The 21,585-nt window shown below is 41.5% G+C and overlaps 1 long non-coding RNA gene across 2 annotated transcripts in view; it reads right to left on the bottom strand.

Moving 5' to 3' along the window:
* LOC108583674 overlaps positions 1-21,585 on the bottom strand; it is a 107,694-nt gene that overhangs the window by 51,831 nt on the left and 34,278 nt on the right. Inside the window, exon 3 of one of the 2 annotated variants that reach the window (XR_001898498.3) lies at positions 5,852-6,215. The exons of the other annotated variant lie outside the window; for it this stretch is intronic. This is a non-coding gene — a long non-coding RNA (uncharacterized LOC108583674). Of the gene's footprint in view, positions 1-5,851; positions 6,216-21,585 lie in introns of those variants that run through there. 2 annotated transcript variants of the gene reach the window in all.

Here is a 21,585-nt window from a genome sequence, read left to right as displayed (position 1 = left end):
ATATTTAACCTACTTGTATATGTAATATACATGTGTTATTATATAGCACTATTACAGCATTACTTAACTTTTGTTGTGTCTGTGTCTTGTCTGCCAAGCTGGTTTAAAGTGTTTTGAGGGCAGAACCGTTGTATTACTCTCTCCCCCATAGTGCCTGGTGTTAAGTATGGGCTCATTAAACATTTGTTGGGGTCAGTATACTATAGTGAAAAAAGCACTGGAATCTGAGAGATTTGGGTTTGGATCTTGATTCTGCTCATAATTGTATGATCTCAGTCCTCCTGAGCTCCAGTTTCCTCATCTATAAAATGAGGGTAATAATAAGAGTACCTACCTCACAGGGATATTTTAAGAGTTAAATAACTTAGTACATATAAAGCTTAGCACATAGTAAGCACTCACTAAATGGTTTTTATTGCCAACTTTGTATCCCTTTGCATTTAACTTAATAAATACTTTTACTTGAATGAATGAACCCAGCCATCTTCTGGAACTTGAGGATCAAGGGAATCCAGGCAGATACTCTGTTTGTTCCTAGGAATCCAGAGGAAAATGTGAGTCATCTCCATTCTGTATCATGGCTCACTCTGAACTGGGTCACCATCCTCCAGAAGGTGACAGATGTGGCTGGCTGAGTCACTATAAGAGCTTTTCTATAAGGATTTGCCCAACCCCCCACCATAGCTCATTGGACATAGTATCTTTCATATTAGGTGCAAGGTGCATACCCTTCCTGAAATGGGCAAAATAAAGAGGTGCAAAACACCTGGGGAATCAGAATGGCTATGTATTCACTCCTCTTTCTTATTCTGTTGCCTCTTTCCTTTGTTTGGTTTATTTGCTAACCAGCTTTCCCCACACTCACATCTAGTGTAGCCCAAGTCTGTGCAGAGAAGACACTTTGAAAGCCTAAGACTCTATCATAGTTCCAGCAGAATAATAGAAAAATAACAAGTGTTGACTATTCAGTTCCGATGTAGCACTGTATTGAAGAACATAACACTCTAGATCCAGATGGCCTGAATTTGAATCCCAGCTCCACCACCAACTAGCTGTGAGACCTCAGGCAATTACTTAACATTTGCATCCCTCCATTTCTCCATCTGTCAAATAGAAACAATAAAAGTACTTACCTACCTCTTAGGATTTTGTGAGGGTTAAATGAGTTAATACATACAGAACACTTAAAAGAATGTCTGGCACATGGTAGGTGCTATACAAATATTAGCTTTTAAAAACAGCTTTATTGAGATATAATTCACATACTGTAAAACCACAAAATTCACCTATTTAAAGTGTACAGTTCAGTCATTTTTAGTATTTCACAGAGTTGTATAACCATCACCATAATCTAATTTTTAGAAAATATTCATTACCCCAAAAAGGAACCTCATACCCACTGGCAGCCATTTCCATCCCTGCAGCTCCCTCTCCCCCTTCCCAGCTCCAGGTAATCACTAACCTACTTTCTGTCTCTACAGATTTGCCTCTTCTGGACATTTTGTATAAATGAACTCATACAATAGGTGGTCTTTTATGACTAGCTTCTCTCACTTAGCATAACTGTCTTTTTAAAAATTGCAACTTGCATTTTAGATTCAGGGTGTACATGTCCAGGTTTGTTACATGGGTATATTGCATGATGCTGAGATTTGGGGTGCAGTTGATCCCATCACCCAGAGAGTAAGCATCCAATAGGTAGTTTTTCAGGCCTTGCCCAGCTCCCTCCCTCCCCCGTCTAGTAGTCTCCAGTGTCCGTCGTTCCCATATTTATGTCCATGTGTACCCAATGTTTAGCTTCCACTTACAAGTGAGAACATAGCATAATGTTTTAAAGGTTCATCCATGTTGTATATGTATTAGAGCTTACTTCCTTTTTAAGGCTGAATAATAGTTCATTATATGAATATATCACTTTTTTTTTCCATTTTATCAGTTGATTGACATTTTGGATTGGTTCTATCTTTTGGCTAGTATGAATAATGCTGCTATGAATATTCATTTACAAGTTTTTGTGTAAAGGTATGTTTTTAAATCTCTTGGGTATATATCTGGGAGTGGAATTGCTGGATCATATGGTAACACTATGTTTAATGGTTTGAGGAACCACCAAACTATTTTCCAAAGAGCCTGCACTATTTAAAATTCCCTCCAGTAGTGGGAATGAGGGTTTCAATTTTTCCACATCTTCACCAACACTTGTTGTTTTATTTTATTTTATTATTATAGCCATCCTACTGTGTGTAAAGTAGTATCTCATTGTGGTTTTGATTTGCATTTCCATGATGGCTAATGAGGTTGAGTATCTTTTCATGTGCTTATTGGCCATTCTTATGTCTACTTTGGAGAAATGTCCCTACAAATTCTTTGCCCATTTTAAAACTGGGTTGTCTTTTTATTATTGAGCTGTAACAGTTCTTATATATTCTGCATGCAAATCTCTTGTCAGATACGTTTGTGAATATTCTGTCATTCTGTGAATTGTTTTTGAATTTTCTTGAAGCTATTATTATTAAATAGACATTTATAAGTTCACATATAATAAAGAGGACAAATTGTATTGGAAAGAATGAGATCTAAAATCACCTGATGTACCCTACGGTACACTACCCTGCTCCTGCACTCCTTTGAAATTAAATTCAAAACAGATCAAGCTTCTCCTCTGTGCCAGGCACTGTGGGGGAATAAGACCTAACCTCTATTCTCAAAAAGCTTTGTAACTCAGAAGAGAAGATGCAAACATGTGGAAACTTAAATAATTAGAACATATTTAAATGGCAGTTCAGGACCACAACAGAAAAGATGCCACAGGGCACTGTATGATTAATTTCCAAATGAATTGCATGGAAAAGAATTGCTATGGGAACTCAAGGGAGGGAGAAAGCACTTGGGGCTGAGGTGGTCGGGGAAAGCTTTAAGGAGAAGGGATCTAAGCAGTCTATAATTAACTACAGCCATGCCTGTGTAATACTAAACAAAGACTTGAAGAGAAAAAAAATATTGACTGTTTTTGAGATGAGGCATATTAATGATTAAATTGATACCACCATTTCTTTTCAACCTCTCCAGAAATCCCCACAGTCCCACCTTTCCAGTGAAGACTTACATGGCCTCTGTCTAGTCCAGAGGTTACCAATTAACAAAGTTAACAAGCCACATCTGGCTTACAGACACATTTGGTTTGGCCCAATTAAAATATTAGAACTAGCTGGTAAAACATTTAAGTGGACAAATTTCACATAAAATATTAATTTCCAGTTTCTCTAGAAAAATCAGAAGACCTGGCCACCCTGCATTGGAACATGCATTCTCTAGGACCATGGCCAATGGCATCCCTGCTTGCACCTGCAGAATTCAGTTTGAGACTTCCTAACTTCCTAGAATCATAGTTCTTAGACTAAAAGGTATCTTAAGAGTGCATCTGTTTCTATTCCCTGCCTTTGGGGATGTATGGTATTATAATATTACTCTTAATTTACAACTTGATTTAGAATGTCAACTAAAACCCGCAGAGATTTTGACTTGCCGCAGGCCACAGGGCTATTAACTGGAAGAGGGAGGGCTAAAACCCATGTTCTCTACTTCTCAACGGAATGTTCTTTCAACAATCTGTCTTTACAGTCTGGATGCATATTGTTCAGTAGCATTCTTCTGGCACTTCCTAATCACTGCTTTGTGTTGTTGGACGATTTTTGATATGATCGTTATCTCTCTTCAATGACATTGTAACATCCCAAACTGCAGAGGAACCCACATCAAGTTTTTCTATGAAAGCCCGTGACATGGAGCACAATGCTTTGTACTAAATAGGCACTGAGGTGATATTTGTTATTGATTGATAGGATTGTGAAGAGCTCAGTATGTAACCATCCTTCCAAACCTAGGTGTGTTAAAATGTGTTTATTGTTCAGAGACAAAGGTCTGGTACCTTTAAGAAGTCTCAGCTTTGCAATGAGTTTGTGGGGCAGCTTCTTGGCATAGATCCTGGGGAGGGACAGGGAGGAGACCATTATGCAGGCACATGTCGCTAGGATGTACCTTACTTTGTCTTGGCTGTTTTCTGAATGGTAAGAGGAAGGATGAAATAATAGCAGGTATAGGAAAAGTGATTTAAAGCCTTGCCTTAGAAGATCAGTGGTTCTCAGGCGTGAGGGTGCATCAAAAGCCCCTGGAGGGCTTCTTAAAACACAGATTGCTATATCCCACCCCTGAGTTTCTGATTCAGTAGGTCTGAAGTGAGTGGGGTCCACAAATATGCAGTTCTAATAAGTTCTCAGGTGATGCTGATGATTCTGGTCCAGGGACCACACTTTAAGAACCATTGCTCTGCCAGGTAATTGGCTCAAGAGTAGCTAATTAGAGAAATCTGAGCACAGTTAGCAACTGGAAGCAGAAAGTCCATGAGGAAACTGTGTGATGTATGTAGTGGGGAGAGTGTGAATTGGCTAGGAAACCAGAATGGTTGGATTCCAGTACCAGGGGTATCATATCTTTTTAAGCAGTGTCCAAAGAATAAGTACTTTTTAATTCACATATTCCTGATTCATTTTACTAGTGTTTCCCAAAATGTGCACTGTGGAACCCTAGAAGATATTAATAGGTATGCAATGAGATTAAAAAGGATCCATAGTCAAAGAAGTTGGAACATTTTGAGTTAAAGAAAATTGAACAGGGTTCTTTATGGCTTCTAAGAGCCTTTAAAATGTGAATGAATGCACTGCAAATCTCCAAGGAAATACAGAATATGCAGTATTTATTTTATTAATTTATGCAGAATATTCAGACTTAGTTGACAAAAGATCCTTTGTTAACTGTTTTTCTGTAAAATGTTGTTTAGGAAACCCTCATTAGTTTACACCTGAAATGCCACAATATTTTATCAATAGATGAGGTTGCTTGCAACAGTGGAAACAGCACTGGACTGAGAGTCAAAACATCTGGGATTTTGTTCTGTCTCTGCCACTTAGGTCTGCCACAAGTTGGCTTGCTACCATGAAAAAGATGGGTATGACTGAAATTTATCATCCCTTTGCAAATGGTAGCAGCCAGTAGCTCCAGCCAAAATAAGTAAATAAAATCTCACACAGTCAATTTTTTAAAATCTAGTTTACCATACCCTTAAGGTTATTCAATCTCTTTTTGTTTTTTTTCCTCATGTTACCTTGTGTAACAGGTATTCAACCTTCAAAGCCAGAAACATGAGAAGCCTTATGCTGAGAGTTTAGTAGAAAGGAAGGGAGAAAGGGAGAAAGTAGAAAGGGAGAAAAGGAGGAAGGGAGGAAGGGAGGAAAGGAGGAAGGGAGGGAGGGAGGAGAGGAGGAACAGCAGAAAGAAGGAAGGAAGGAAAAATAAGAAGTCAGACAGTCGGGTCATTACAGACCATGATTCCATCTGAAAACAAAAGGCTGAGAAGCAAAGATACATCCTGTGTTTATTTGATTCCTGGCTCTAGGAGAAAGTTTTATTTCACCAAGGACACTGAGTCAGCTCGCTTGTTTACCACAGAGTATTGGAAGTGTGTGAAGTGTGTTTGTCCCCCAATTAACCATTAGTTGTTTTTCTTCACTTGAACAAGATACAAACTTGATCCAATGGAGAAACATTGCAAGTTATATGTGGCAGGATGCCATAAAATATCTACATTGATATTTAAATAAAACACATGCCTACATTAAACAATGTTTGAAAAGAAACTGATGGGATTCAAGGCTGAATTATATTTACTGAATTCCTACAAGGTACATAAATATATGAAACATGGAGTCCCTTGTAGATCCATAATGAAAACCTATTTTTTTTAAACACAAGGGTCAATTCAAGTTGAAAAATAAAATAAATGTTTACAAGCTTTCTGCCTTTTTTAAAATTTCAAAGTAAAAATAATATTTAATTGCATTGAAATTTATACATATATTTTAATAACTCTGATTACCTATTTGATTGCATAAAAGAATGACGAGAACATCAACACTGCTTTTAACCACAATATTTGAGAAGTAGCAGCTCAGAAGTGTTTTTTAAAATATTTTATCTTGAAATCAGATCTCATGTACGTAGGTGAACTGAATATGCCCACAGAGGATCTCAGGGGACTCTCCACTGCTGTAGATCCAAAAAGCAGAGGGCTAAATAGAAATCTCACATGCTGTCGTCCAGCAAAATAGAGATGGCTCTGCTGAGTTCTTAGATCATGTTTAGTTTCAGGAGGGGTTGAGCTGTAATGACAAAATTATCTGGTCACTCTAAACAAACAGTTAATTAATCTAGTCAAACAAACTTATCAGTCATGAAGGTGAAATTGTTCTTTCATCTAGAATTTGATCATAAGGGCTTCCAAGAAGGAAGCTTCTTGTGTCTCCCTTGTAAATCCTTTCTGTAGTATGCCTTTCTTTCCCACGACTGTTGAAAATTATTTATTCTTGAACCAGCTTCAGTGGTGAACAGCAGCTGGTTGCTACCTTCTCATACCCATTTTTTGGTCAACTGCAACATGGTTATTCAGCATAGCCTCGACTTCAAAAGGTGCCTGATTTACTCTGGGATTGGGAATGGAGAGAATAATTTTGAAGCTCTTTCTCTTTGCCTGTTTCCTTCCTTCCTTCCAGAACTTTGGGTTATTTTCTAGTGATCTTCAGTGTTAAAAGGTGTACTGAAAGCTCTTTTCTCCCAGGCTGATTTTCAGCCTGTCTACTGAGCTTTTTTGGGTTTGGTTTTATAGAAGGAAGTCCCCTTTTTTGGTTTTCCCCACATTCACGCTGAGGCTGTGAATGTCCACCAACTCAATTCTGAGCTACAGTTGAATAGTGTATTAAGAATACATGTGACTGCCACATGGGCCCTGGACTGCTGAATTCATGATCAAATCATTGTTTTCCCAACCATCATGCTTGGGGGCACCACATCAGTCTACAGTGAACATGGATTAATAAGTGCTGATTTAGACTAAATAGTTTTCTGATAAGTGGTACATTAAAGATTTCTCTTCCCCCTTTCTATGATTTGTATAGTAGCCACAATTTTCTATAACATTATTGCAGCCTCCCAGTACTACTTTAATGTAGAAATCTTGCACATTCCTACTTCTGGCTTTTGCTCAGACTACGACTCTATGGCAGTGGCAGAACCTTTTTAGGAATGTCTTCTGCTGTAATTTTCTCTTCCTCCCACCACTTCCACTTTAAACTTCTGGTATATTCCCTAATCAAAGAGGCATCTAAGTTGTCTTTAGTTAGAAACCATCTATCTATACAAAGCCATAACATGTGAATGAAAAGGACATACTGTCAACTCTCTTGTGCCAGACACCCAGATGTTGGCAAGTAGTACTTGGACCGAACAGCCTAGTCATTGAACAGCATCCTCTTCCCCTTTTTTAATTCATCCAGATGTTTTGGCATCATAAACACATAACCAGATTTCATCCCTGATTTTGTCAAAGGCTTAAAAAACGTGAAAAATATTATGCTTCTTCTGTGATGAACAGTTACCAATGAACTCTGTTCAAAAGGGAAAACAGATAATGTTTCATTTTAAAAGACCAATAATATTGAATTAAGATAAAGTTCCCATGAGAGTATATTTTACATTCTCATGAATCGCAGATGAGTTTATTATGATCCATGCTTGTAGGAAAGACTGACAAATAAATTCATATTGATTTGACATTTAAAATAGCATGTCTAAAAATGTACAGCATCACATTAAGTGTCAAGTAATTATTCAACTATCAGCTTCAAATGTACATGGGAGAAAATGGGTCCAGAACCCAAAATGTAGTGAAAGATTTAAATGCTCACATTTCTACCACAGGTGTTTTGTTTTGTTTTGTTTTGTTTTGTTTTTTGAGACAAGGTCTCACTCTATCACCCAGTCTGTGTGCAATGGTGTAATCATGGCTCACCGCGGCCTCAAACTCCTGGGCTCAAGTGATCCTCCCACCTCAGCCTCCCAAGTAGTTAGAACTTACAGTCATGTGCCATCATGTCTGGTTAATTTATTTTATTTTTATTTTTGTAGAGACAAGGCCTTGCTTTGGTGTCCAGGTTGGTCTTGAACTCCTGGCCTCAAGCAGTCCAAGGCACTTCGGCCTCCCAAAGGACTAGGATTATAGGCATGAGCCACTGTGCCCAGCCTTCTACCAAAATTTTTAAAGAAGCCAATAGCATACATTTACAAGGGCTCACGCAAGAGTGCCTTTTGAGCCTGTGTTTGACAGGAAATTTATATTCAGATCATTGTGCCCAGAGTATATAGAGGGGTTACAGCAAAGTGCTGTACTTTGGGTTACAGTAAAGTGACTCAATTGATGTACCAAGATATTGATCATTTACACCCTTTAGGCCTGAAAAATATATTTTTCTTTGTGTTCCATGAAATTAAAAAGGCAAGGAAGCATTAAAGAGACAGCAATAAAAAGACTTGATGGTATATATATGTGAGTTTGAGTGTTTGAGCTGGGGTTGTGAGTTTGTGGGTGGATTAGAAAGCATATGGCTAAAGACATGTGCAACAGATGCAAGGGCCTGGGCTTTAGCCTTCCCTCTGAAACTTCTTTACGGGGACATGTGCAGAAACAAGCCTTGCTTCCTGGATTAAGACCACATTTGCACAATTTGCACATTGTCCCTCTTCTTGGGCCTGCTTCCCACCAGAGATTGCATCTCCCATGAAAACAAGGCAAGAACTAAAGCACTTAAGAGAGCTGATTGTGAAGTCCAACTACATGGGTTCAAATCCTGGTACCGTCATTAATTAGCTGGGTCGTTTTGGACCAGTTAACTTCCAGGACCCTCACTTTCCTCATCTACACAAAGGGCTAATAACAGTATTTACCTCATAGTTGTTATGAGAAATTAATAAATTAAGGCATGTATAGTGCTTATCCCAGAGCCTGGCAGAGAGCAGACCCTAGTTGATCATTATTATTATTGAGCAATTACTATGTACCAGGTGCTTTATTTTCATCTCTGATCCTCACAACAGCCCTACAAGGCAGATACTATTATCTTCAGTTTACAAGTGAGGAGGCTGAAGCTCAGTGAGATAAAGTACACTACTCAAGGTCACACAACCAGGAAGAGCAGAAACCAGGCTCCAAGCCCCTCTGTCCCTCACTCCTAAGGCCTGTGCTATTTGCCATATCATCATCCCACTGGTGCTTCTAAAAGTTTCTTCTTCTAGAGTTCATCCCTCTTCTCTCTTCATCCGCCTCTTGGCCTACCCTGGCCTGAGAACTACTTGGCACAAACCTATACAGCAGGTCCTTGAATAATGTTGTTTTGTTCAAAGCCCTTTAATTATAATGTTAATGGGGAAAATTTGGTTTTCCCCAGGGCCACTGTCCATGGACAGGATGGCATCCTGTCCAGGGTGGTTCCCACCTTTCGTGCTCCTTGTGTTGCCAGGATGGGCTCTGGCCACCTGTGACCCTGAACTGGAATAAGCGGGTTAGAAAATAACTGAATGAGTGAATACAAATTATTGGAAAATGAAAACTTGTAAAGTACACAATGACCATACAAACCCATGATAATAAATGACACGATAGGAAAGCGCTCAGTGAGTCGCCACTTTTGTGATTCTTCTGGAACTACTGGGTGGGCAGGAGGGGCTCCTTATGATTTTACTTTGCAAATGTTTATTCCTTGACCTGACCCGCCATCGCTACAACCGCTGTCACTCATTGATTCACCAAAAATTCGGAAAATAATTCTCTTACTTGTTCTTATTAATCTTTCCTAAATGTATGTGTAGCTTACACTTATTGTTAACGTTTAATTAACTTATTAATGTTTAATATTATAAGTGTTTGGGTGGTTTTTGTTTATTTGGTTTTTGTTTGTTTGTTTTTGAGACAGGGTCTCACTCCTCTCACCCAGGCTGGAGTGTAGTGGCGCAATCACAGCTCACTGCAGCTGCAGCCTCCCAGGATTCAGGTGATCCTCCCACCTCAGCCTCCTGAGTAGCTGGGACTACAGACATGTGCCACCATGCCTGGCTAAATTTTTGTATTTTTAGTAGAGACAGGGTTTCACCATGTTGCCCAGGCTGGTGTTTGGATCTTTATTTAGAAGTTTGGTGATATTTTTTGTGACCAGAAATAAGCTGTGGGTACTTAACTCTTGTTTACATCAATTAACCTACAGTAAAATTAGTTTTGTTATTCGTTGTTTCACTTAAAGTCCAGTTCCCAAGAACCTGTCAAGGACGTTCAGTGAGGACTTACTGTACTCAGAGACAGCAGAGAGCAAAGGGCAAGAAGGCCGGCTGAAGGACGAGGAGGCCTAGAGCCCCTTGCCGGCTTTTGCGCATGCATCTGCTCCTGGTGGATGACTCACTTAACCTCTCCGTGCTTCTGCCTTCTCAACTGGAAAATGGAATCTGTAAGTTGCGGCACTAGGGTTGCTTCTGTAACATTCTACTTGGCCTCCAGGAAGAGGAGGCCATCCCTCTATATGTCCAGCCAGCATATGGGGGACAGTGGGGCTGTGTGTGATTCAGCCGGTGGTGTGCCAGCCTCAGGCAGCCCTAGGCTTATACTCCCAGATCCTGAGCTAGCAGCTGGAGCTTTGGGATCTGGAACTGTTACAGGGACAAAGAACCTGCTCAGTTGCAGGGCTGTTTCTAGATAACTGCCAGGGTGTGGGAAAAACATTTGTCATGGAAGGTGGGGAGTGTGTGTAGGTTGTTTCAGGGGCTGCTTTGTGGGAAGCCAAACGTTTTGGCAATGGGCTCAGAACTGGCTTTCCTTTTTGGGTGTCCTCTAAATTTCGAGGGTGCCCCCAAACCAGAGGGTGACCACTTCTGCTCTCCCTAGCCTAGTGGGGAGATGAATCTGATCTTTTGTCTCAAAGCCCACATTGAAGAGGACCATTGCATGCTTCATCACCGGGCTGTGATTCCGAGACCTCAACTCCTGTCTTTTCCCCTCTTCACCAGGGCAGAGGCTAGACTGTTTCCTCTCCTCTCCCTGAACAATAGCAGTGCCCAGATTTTGGAGGACATACCACCTACCTGGCACTGTGCTAAGTACTTTGCCTGCATTTCCTTGGTAATCCTCATGTCATCCTACAAGGGAAGTACCATTTTGTCATGATTTAACAGAAGAGGATACAAAAGCTCAGAGCCTGGAGGTGACTTGCTCAAAGTCACACTGATAGTAAGTGATAAAGCGGGGATTGAAACACAGGTCTAAATTTTGAGACAATCTTTTTTTTTTTTTTTTTCTCTATTTCAATTACATAATCCTGTGCATGTTTGAGGGGGAGAGACAGGTGAGAGAGTGATATGGCAATTTGCCTGTGACCTAAGGAGGCCCTGAAATCTCCTGGGGATGAGGATGGGGGTCCTACATGAGTTGCTCAGGAAACTGGTAATGCAGCCCACACCAGAAGTCAGTGATCTCCAATGTGGAGGGCTCCAGGTCTGCCTAGCTGCTGGCCACTGGAGGCCAGTAAAAGACAGCTCCAGTGTCCTTCTAGGCTGGAGGTGGTTCTTACCTCCAGGGCTTATGGAAGAAATTTTCAGACAAAACTCTGCCTTTCCAAGCAGAAAAGTACTTTACAAAGAACATAGAGAGGTGAAGTGGGCACTTTTCAATTTTTGTCTGATTATCTAATATCTAAATGCCTTTTCTTCACTTTGGAATCCTGACTTGACCTGTTTTGTGCCCCGTCCGCCCACCACCACTGAGTCAAAGCTCAGGGCCTGGCATCCAGTATTAGTCATACTATTTGTTGCCTGAATGAATGGGGCTGAACCCTGGTCTGACTCTAAAATACATGCTTGAAAAAAGTTATTATGGAAATTTTCAAATACATACACAAAAGTAAAAAATATAGTATAATGAACCCCCAGGTATCCATCACCCAGATTCAACATCTATCATGATTTTCTATGTTAGCTTTACCTACCTCTTTTTCTTTTTCCCTTTTATGCTTTACCCCTACATGTTTCATTATGCAACTCAAAAATAGGGATATTTTTACATACAATGACGAAATTATTATCCCCCTGTCACAAAACTAACAATAATTCCCTTCAAACCATGCTCTTGAGCACTACACTGGAGTTCCTCCATTCTACTTTCTTTCCCAGTCCCCAACAGGAAGCATTTCTCAGGCATCTCCTCTTGTACCTCCTCAGAGCTGGAATTACAGTTTGATGTGTATTGGGTACTCAAAATGTGCCCTTTTAGGTAAGCAGGCGGCCAGATTCCCCTCTCCCTGTTTTATAAAGAAGAATGGAGACACAGAGCTATTAAGGGCCTTGTACAAGGTCACACAGTCAATTAGTGACTGATAAATGGGACTCAAGCACTGTGGCTGGGTCTATACAGCCCCAAATACAGTTTGCAAGGAAATTAAGTGAAGGGACTCGTGTCCTGGGGACAGTACCATGTGTTTTCTGTTGCTGTTGAAGTCATTGCACTTCACCCATCAGAACAGCCTGATTGATGGGATCAGTTGGACTCCTATGTTTGTTTTCCTCCATCTGACTGGATTGCAACAATCACCTACAGGCAGGCTGGCCACATCCATGAGTTTTTCTCTTCTTTTTTCCATGTTCCTGGAGCTGACTCGAGAGCCCTCATTTCTCCTCTCTTTCTAGGCTTGGACTAGCTCTCTGCCAAAGCAGATGACTCCCAGAGCAGCCACAGTCTGGGACAGGGCAAATGTGAGAAGCAGAAGGACTAGCTTAACTGCTTTTCTGTTCCTGCCTCCTTCTTGTTCCAAAGACTTACTTTTATGTGCTGGGCTCTCCTGAGCTTGACCTCCATGTCTAATTCTCTAGACCTCTTCCACTCCCCTGATATCCCAGCCAGAATTTTCCAAGTAAGTCTCTCAGAGCCTTGTGTTCCAAAATACAAACTAGCTAGTGGAAAGAAGGAACCATTGCTGTTGGCGAGTAGATGACTGATCAGTCTGAGTCCAACCAGGAAAATAGAAATCACTGAGTATTTATTTAAGGGAAAAGGAATTCAATGCAGGGAATTGATTACACAGGTGATGGAAAAGCTGTGATGCCAAGCAGAGGACAATGAAGCAACCTAGAGATTAGTCACGGTAGGGAGCTGCTACTGTTCCTTGGCTAGAACCTCAGGGCTGGGACACTTAGTAGAAACTTGAGTCACAGTAACCTGGTCAGCAGAGCCAGAGCCACAAAAAGAGACACAGTCACTGCTGGGGACACCACATGAAGCAGAGGTGGAGGGAGAGAGAAATACCCTGGTTTCTCTCTCCCTTTTGCTTTCTAATATCCTAACAGTGCCTTCCATTGGCCAAACCCATCAGAGCCTGGGGAACAGCCTGCAAAGGCCAACCTGCCCCAACCGCTTCCCTGCTACAAGAGCAGAGATGTGAAAAGGAAGGAATGGACTTGGGGCGCAAACAGGCCTGAACATAGCACGGGTCTCCTCCTCCCCGCCACCCCCCAAGTAACTTATTTGGATATGTTAGGGTCTATTTGGAAACAGTGCATTTACTCAACAGAATGATTCTAAAGCTGACAAGAAAGAGTTGTAAGGAAAAGGGGGTGGGTGGAGCACGAACCCGCTTCCTTGACTACCTGCAAGTCTTATCATCCAGATTCTACCCCAGTCCTCTTATTTCACTTCCTCCTGCATGCTCCATCCCTCCTCCTCCCACGCATAGGCTGACTCCAACAAAGGCAAGTCGGCCATTTTGCTTTCTGGCAGTGTGTGATGCATTCATTGGCTCCCAGGACTGTGTAAACCCAACCTTCTTGCCTGCAGGGCTTCAGCTTGGCAGCCAGGCTCTGAACTGCAATGCTGTCAGGCAGGTAAACCTGCTGGCACCACAGTCCCGAAAACATATCTCCTGATTCCTCAGGTGTTCTACAAGTTTGAATGTGTAGGTGAAGGGAGATGGCTGGGAGGGGGAAAAGAAAGACATCAAACTACTTATGTGCTTCCCCACACTTTATTTCGTTTACTCTCCACAACTCCTCAAGGCAGATGCCCTTCTGCCCATTAAAAAATAAATTTTTAAATCTTAGAATAATTTTAGATTTATAGGACAGTTGAAAAGAGAGTACAGAGAATCCCTATGTATCCTTCACTCAGTTTCTCCTGATGTTAACATCTTACAAAATCATCTTATGTCTGTTTTTACAATTGATAAACTGGGGCTCAGAGAGGTTAGTGACTTGCCCAAGGTCATAGAGCTAGGACACAGCAGAAGAAACAGGCATAAATCCAGTTGATCTTAACTGTATCACAACACCAAGTTGAATTATTTGTTTCCAACTCATTATATTAAGTCACTCTCTGAACCTTGAACCCTTCACTTCACCTCATAGTTGGGTTGTAAACATTATCAGAGAGGATTTCTCCCATAGATCCATAGTATGTTAACACTAAAAGGTACATCTAAGACCATTTAATCTAGGGAAGGCAAATAAGTTTCATTTCATTTGCCAACTTTAATTGAGCAGTAGAGACTGTTTGGAATCCAGCGCTGAGAATGATTCTAAATCTATGTCTTTGCTCATTAGGAAAAAAATGCTATGATTGATTACTGATGCCTGCCATAGATGTTGACTAGGAGAGTGGTGGAACTCGTGTTACCTATTAGCCATCTCTCAATGAATGTCTCTGCCTCATTAGTGGTACAGCTCAGAACAGAACTCAGGCTCCTGACTCATGGTCTCTTGTTCTTTCTGGTTTACAATGGACTCACAATAACAATAATAATATAATACAGTGTATCACCTAATGAGTGTCTACTCATTGCCAGGTACTCTCCTAAGCATATTCCACTTTCTGTACCTTACTTTTAATTCTCACAACAACCCTTCAAGGTAGGTACATTTATCCTCAAACTTAGAAATGCAGAAGTCTAGGCTAAGTGAATTTTTAAAACTTACCTAAGGTCCACAGTGAGCAAGTGGTAAAGCTGGAATTTAAATGTAGGCTGGTCTGGCTCCAAAGCCTAAACCTTGTGGTCTCACTTCCTGCGAACACAATGTTGAATTTGCCCTCACAGCAGGTGGAGATGACCTTGGTCCCATTGCTTTGATTAAGACTAAACTGGAGTGGAAAAAATCATTTTTGTGCTTACTAATTTTCTTAAAAAGATTTGTCCACAGGTCATTACTTAGATGGAACTGATTTCTTTGGGCTGTTTCATATTAGATGTGATAAAAATTGACATGTTAGGAGAGCTGACGTGAAAGGCGACCTGGTTCACTTACAAATAAATGATTAATATAATCTCATTGTGTGGCTAGTCCGCATTACTGATTCTCTCACTTGGGAGGCTCAGAAAAACAACGGGTCAGAGAATAAAATCCTTGCTAGAATAAGACTATAGTGTGGGATGACCATGGATGAGTCAGGGAGAATAAGAAGATAATTAACTAAGAGGGAGTTCTATGGAGTTTGAAGATAATTAAAAAATGTTCCTTCTCTATCCTAAGAATATCTGACATTATTAGCAAAGGCAATGAATAAGATAAGGGGAAAAGGTGAGTTAATTAGAATTATGAGATACAACATTTCAAAGAAATTGACAGGGATCACATTTCAAAGGAAAGACAGTCAATTCAACCGACTTCATTAGAGCAATTCAACATTGATTAGGGACATGTTATGTGTGTTGCTGTGCTCTGTGTGCTTACAGGAGCTACTGAGATGCTGTAATCTTCTTTCCTGACATTCTACTGAATAGATACCCAAGTTTTGGCAGCGCAGTGAAGAATCTCTTACACACAGATTTGGGTGCAATTTCTAAAACTGTTTCTGCAAAATAGTATTATGTGCCACTGAGTAGATAACTTGTATGCCAGATATTACTGATCCTGTCAGGCTAAATGTTCAAACAACATGGAAGCCTCAGTGATAGCCAATCCATTATTTATCTACCTATATTCACTTCAGTTGTCAAAACTATTCTAAATATAAGGAATCCCTTCCTTAGAGGCCCCAATATGGCTTTCCTTACTGTTCTGAGTCCTTTCTAATTGGTTAATGCCCATGCCATATTGGTTATCATAAATTTTGAATATCATCTTTTCTCTGCTCAGAGGTGTCGCTCAGTAATACTCTACCTCTTCTGACTCCTCCTCCAGTGTAATCTCTCACCAGTCCTCACTACGTCCTGAACTTCTGTCATGCTTTGTCCCTTAACATATGGTATTCCCTTTACTTGGAATACACTCTCTTTTCTTGTCTGCCTAACAATTGCTGCTTGTCTCGCAAATATTTTCTCTGTGAAGCTTTCTCAGTGCCCTTAGGTACCCTCAGAGCCCTCCTAAATTTATCTCTATTATAATGTTTTATATTGTATGGCAAGAGTTTGTTGGATCTTTGCCCACTTGAATGTGAGCTCCTTGAGAACAGGGACTATTTTATTTATGTCTCAGTCTCTAGGGCACAAAAGAGGGATTCAGGGCTTATGTGGTAAATGAATCAATGAATGTTCCCAGTTCTTCGTCATCTTTAGAGGCTACTTCCAGAGCTTTTAAATTTGGACTCCCTTTTCTTCCAAGAGGTGGTGAAGAGCAGGGTAGATGGACATGATATTTAATGAATTTCTTTTAAGTACCAGACATTGTGCTGAGCCAAACAATCATACATCTCAAGTCGATGTTTTTATTTTCATCCTCATTTTACAGATGAAAGTGGAAAATTCAGACCAGTCACTTGCCACATTCAGAGGAGTAACAAAGATACATAGCAAGTAGGCTGCAAAGCTAGGATTTGAACCTAGGCTCCAACACCTGCATCAGCTCCCTTGCACTGTGCACTCTTCCCTCGCTTGTGTGTATGGCGAGCAGAGTCAGCTCTGGGCAAAATGGTGAAATAAGCCAAATTTGTCTTTAGCGTCTTCAGACTCCCAGTCTGTCTCGGGGACCCGGTGCTACAGTGCCACCTACACACTGCAACACCTACTACGGCTCCTACAGCCCATCCTGCTGAGAGCGTCTCCTTCCCAACTCCTTTAGGACCTTGACCTCTGGTTTGTGTTTTCTGAAGGTAAACTGCCTTAACCTAACCTTTTCCAGAGCACATATTACATTTATCGATACCCTCCCAGAAAGCAGTCTTTAGCTTAGGAGCAGGCAGCTCCCACGGGAGGCATGTAGGTGTTTCTGTGTTGTGGTAAGGGGAAGGGGTTGCCTGGGGGCCTCTATCAAGATACACCAGGGAGGCTCCCCCTACAACCAAAAGGTGTTTGGCCCCTTTCTCAGATGGCTGAGGGCCCTGGAGTCAGATCAATAAGCATTTGAATCTTGGCTCTGCCATTCACTGATTGCGTGATTTCCCACAATTAATCTCAGTGAGCCTTTGTTTCCTCCCCTGTAAAATGGATCTAATAATAGTTCTCATCTCCTAGATGTGTTGTGATGATGACATGAGATAACACAGTTACGGTGTCCAGTACAAAATAAGTATGTAAAAATGTTAACTGTTCCCTTAAATTCATTTTTACTAGTCTTCTGCCTCACCCCCATAACCACCCAGGGCTCTCTTTGCTTCTTTGTTTCTCTTTTCCTCTTCTCACCAACAAGTATCTTTCTTCAAAGTCTCCCTTTCCTTTCCCAACTCCCTTCCTCCAGTATGCTCAACCTTTGGCAACCCTCTGTCCCACACTCTCCAGCTCAATCCCAATTCCAGATAATCTCTCTTGATATCCAACTGCATGACCTGATTTGAATGGGAAAACAGAGTGAAACAGAATCCCTTCCTCTGAGGAATGTTGCTATGGTCTCTCTTAGATCAAGAAGACAAGAGCTGACTTGGTGGCCCTACATCATAATCTGATGAGCACTAAGAAGGCTCACCTTGCCTATAAACATTTCTTTTTTGCCTATGAGTGATGCCAGAAACCGTCATGGTCGGCATACAATTCCTTTGAGTCAAATTGCAAGGTTTGTCTGTCAGGGTTGCCTTGGTAAGGCAGGGTTATTATTTATATCTGAGTGCAAATTCCTTGATCAGAGCCTTTCCTGTCAGGGAGAGGAGACGGAGGGGTTCCAGGGAGGCTACTCCCCAAGGAAGAGGAAGGCTGTGCTAGCATGGGTGGGGCATGTGAGTGTGGGAGCTCAGCTGACTGAGAGCTGTGTCCCCAGCTCCAATTTGCCTAGGGGTGGGCCCTGTGTGTTGCAACAGATGTGTGCTTTGGAGTCACCAAGGTTGGGAAGCCAGGCCTCAGAGGGAGTGGCTGGAGGCTGATCTCATCCTGAAATATGTGGGCTTGGATTCCCAGAGGGTGGAGAGGAGGACCAGTCCAGAGAGGAGGACATGCTTTTAGAGGGAGGTCTAAAGACAAAAAGAGGGCTTTAGTTATTTTTTTGAGCTTAGGTATAGGTGATGGTTGGGGGTAAGTGAAAAAAGAAAATAGTTTCTGAAAGGGGGGTGTCTCCTTCCATGATTAGGAACAGAAGAATGAGCTCAAGGACTTCCCCCTTTTCTTCAGGAAGCAAACAACTTCTGAGGGTGTGACAGGGTTCAGTGGGTGTTCCCCTTTAAGGGAGGTTAGCCCCTACGTGAAGCTGCTTGACTGGTAGAGGATAACTGGGTGTTCCCCAATCCAGATAAGCAGAAGCTCAGGTGCCCCTCCCTGTAGGCTTTTCAGCTTTCTTTATCACTAGCTAGGCAGGCCCTGCCATCCTTGGGAGTAGGTATGAGAGAGGGAGTTGGGAGGCCAGGCTTTCCCTGCCCCTGCTCTTCACAGAACACAGCTGAAAAAGGAAGGCCAGAGATGCGACACCCCCCAACCCCAGGGATTCCACCACACATTGCAAACCTCACAGAGGATGCTTATTCTACAAAATTTGTGGGCATATTCATAGGGACTATGGAGCTAAATAATTTGAAAACAATAACAAAACCCATTTACTGATTATTTGGTTGATAAAGACCTCATTCTTTCAAAGCATGTTGCTAGGAGCCACTGAAAGTGGACTTGACCTGAGGAGCAGCAAGGAGCTTCCTCCTACTGTATACATGGACACACACAGACATACACACACACACGTGCGTGCACATGCACACGCACACGTGCACATGCCCGACTCCTCCAAACATGTCCGTGATACCAGGGCAGCAGAATTGGGACACATTAGAGACATAGGCTCTGCCCGCATTCTGAAGCTCCCTGTCATTCCCAGATCCTGGTGCTGGGCCAGACTCCCCTTACCCAGACTCATAGTCTCATAGCTATCATTCCAAAAACCCAAAAGCTCTGGAAACTGAGAGCCTTTGTAAGTTTATGACAAACTCATTTGGCAGCGCAACTTGAACTGGCATGAGGTTATTTATAGTCTTTATTTTTCACACCCTGTGTGAATATTCATGTGTTTTTGCTTCAGAAATATCAATGTACGTGATTACTGGGTACTGCCTCAGACCCCACTGGAGGTGATATATATGTGCTATATACACCCTATCGCCTTTTAAAAGTCCAAAGCATTCTGAATTCCTTCAATTATACTATGCCTCCCACTGTCTTATAATGATCTGTTTGGCATGTCTCCCTCATTAGCCTGTGAACTTCTTCTCCGGTGCTCAGTACACAGTCCAGCATGGGGTGGAAGCTCGACTAATGTTTTAGGAATGAAGAACGAACAGTCTTTAGTGATTCAGGAGACTTGTTGTCATGTTCTTTCTTACATCTAAACTAAAGTACGTCATGCTACCATTCGTTTATTCTGTGCCATCAATAGCGAGGAAGAACAGTTGGTCAGGCTCCTTCATTTTTTCCCTCTTGAGGCTAAATCGTCCTTATAATCCTAATACCTTTAACCTTTTCCCCTAGATCCTCTTTTCCAATCCCTTAATCATCTTCCTTGCTGTCTTCTGAAGTCTTTACAAGTTCTTTCCTTCTGAAATTGTGGCCTAGTGCTTAGGATAGGGTTCCAAAGAGCCCGGCTATTACACATAATAGGCCTCTGGTTTCTATGGTGCTTTTCCAATCAGTTTCATTTGGCTGGGCTAAGAAGCTTTGCCTTTAAAAATACACTTGCAGGACAAACTCTAGGGGCATGAATGACTTTCTCCTGAGCATGCTGGTTGGTAATAGGAAGGGAAAACAGCACTGTCTGATCATAAGAAACTGTAATTACGAAAGCTGAAAGCAACAGGTAACACCTGCAATAGGCACCTGCATACAAAAACCACTGTTGATAATTACGGTACCTCAGCCTATTATTTTTACCTTGGGAGAACCAGCCTTGTTTGTGCGCATCATGTGCCTTTTCTCTAATAAGGTTCCTAAAGGCCATTTCTGACCACTTCCCATTAAGTTCAGGGAGTGAACCTGATTCTGTCAGGGTTGCTGCAAAATCACCGGATTAAGTTAAACTCACTAATTAAGCCTGTTAGACTTCCTGTAACTCACAATTTTTCTTGGCATAAGTAAAAACATTTGACTCAGAAGCAAAATGTATTATATTAATAACCAGGAAACAACAAAATACACATAGTAGCATTTTCGGAAGCAAATTCTGTCATCCGCATTCTGTTGAAACTGCCATTGTCATTTCTCCTAATAGCCTAAAGTGTTTACTTTTGGGGTGGAAACTATACATACTGTGATGGAGATTCAGAGATACAGTTCTGTCAGTTACATTCGAAAAATATATTCCGGTGTGCTTGTTGCTTTCCCCAAGCATGAGTCAGAGCCTTTTGTGGGGTTTTGTGCAAATGTATTTTCTAAGAGGCGCTGTTGGGATTTTGCATACAGGTCATTCTTTTTAAAAAGGTCAAATTGCAATTTTTCTATCCTTTCCTGTGTTGTTATCCCTCAGGCAAGAAGATGTAGAATGCCAAATTGCAAAGGGAGCTTGTAAAGAGGGGAATATTAAAATTGGATGACCAAGAGCTCCCAGAGAGGGCCTCAATGGCTGAAAGGAGCCCCTCCTGGGCAAGTGGGTGGCAGCATAAAGCCAAATTAACCTAGGAGGAGAAGGTATGGAACTTTTGGAGAAACGCTTTGTTTACCTCACCATCTTACCACGTCCAGCTGGCTGTTTCTCCAAGAATGTTAGTGCTCCAGAAGGGAGGGAAACCTGTCCCCATTGCTAATAGAAGAGGTTGGAATTTTCTTTCAGAGTTTCCAGATGTCCTTGGCAAATGCTAGTGATAGTCATTCTCTGTCTTTTAATGATTATAATAAGCTGCTTTTTAAGGGAACATTAACTGTGTGACAGGCTCTATGCTAAGTGTTTTATATAAGGTATCTCTATTAATCTTCACGATGATCCTTCCAAAAAGGTATTGCTATTACCCTCCATTTCCATAGGAAGAAACTGGCTCAGAGAAGATGGACAACATGGGCAAGATCACCCAGCTAGTAAGTGGAGGAGCCAGAACTTAAACCCAGATCCACCTGACACCAACACCTGGTTCTGAACCATGGTGTGCAAGTCCTTGTAAAGTCAAACAGCCCCTTTAATAAGCTCGACTATATTTTCTCTTTTACCAAATCGCAGAACATCTGGTCTGCTTAATTTTATGAGACTGTAATTACAGTAACGAAAAGGATGTTAGCTTCCTCTGAAAACCCTAGCTGAAGGGCTTTCTATTGCTTTGTTTAGAGATTTGTTCTTTTCACTCCACCT

This window comes from Papio anubis, chromosome X (assembly GCF_008728515.1).
Source record: "Papio anubis isolate 15944 chromosome X, Panubis1.0, whole genome shotgun sequence".
NCBI classification, from domain to species: Eukaryota; Metazoa; Chordata; class Mammalia; order Primates; family Cercopithecidae; genus Papio; species Papio anubis.
The sequence above is the reverse complement of the archived record's forward strand: the minus strand, read 5'-3'. Positions and strand labels throughout refer to the sequence as shown.